Source organism: Clarias gariepinus, chromosome 13, assembly GCF_024256425.1.
Source record: "Clarias gariepinus isolate MV-2021 ecotype Netherlands chromosome 13, CGAR_prim_01v2, whole genome shotgun sequence".
NCBI lineage: Eukaryota > Metazoa > Chordata > Actinopteri > Siluriformes > Clariidae > Clarias > Clarias gariepinus.
The window spans coordinates 25,067,977-25,068,867 of record NC_071112.1 but is presented as its reverse complement, the minus strand read 5'-3'; positions in this window follow the sequence as shown (position 1 = coordinate 25,068,867).

Below are 891 nucleotides of genomic sequence, written 5' to 3'. Positions count from 1 at the left end.
TAGGCAATTAAGTGACAACAACAACAGTTAGTTGTTACCTAGCTGTGAGGCAGAGGAGAAGTTCATTTAGAGTTACCAGCCTGAAAAATCACCAAATTAAGCAATGCCTTCAACTATATATATAATAAAACTGTAAAGTTGGCATGTCTTTATTATATTATATTTGTGAAAAAATAATTCATAGGGACGTAAGATAAGTAATAAAACACATCAAGATAGTTCTTGGAATTTTTGTCGGTCTATTTTTTTGTGCAAGCAGCACGTAAAAACAACTAAAGGAATTTTAATAGTGTTTTACAAGTGTATTTGGCAGAGCTTGAAAAAAAAAATTCTTCTCAAATTCAACAGATGGCGCTGTACATTTTTAAATACATGCTTATGAGTGTGCAATTGAAATCTACTTAATAACTGCGATCCCACACTTTATTCCACAGACTTCATGGTAAAAATTCAACAGATGTTGTAAATTTTTTAAAAAGGAGTGTAAAATTAAATTCCAGGCAAACGTTGTCACGAGCACATCTAGTATTGCTAATATTTTTGGGTTGCTGGAACAGATTATCTGCATTTACTTTATTTCCTATGGGAAAATGCGTTTCGCAATATAAAATTTCGCCTTGAGAACTCGCCTTAAGAACTCGCCTCTGGAACGGATTCAATTTGTATGCTGAGGTACTGCTGTACATATGTAAAAAATATGTGCTGTGTGCATATGTGTGTGTATGTATGTGCTGATAGTTTGTTCCTTTCTTCATAGTGTCTGGTACGTACATATTTTACAGGAAAAAGGAGAACAGTCATCTTTAATGTTGCCATAAATATTATAAAGCATGCTTGTTCTTCTTTCAGCCCTCCCATTAGGGTCCCCACAGCAGATCATCTGACCAACAT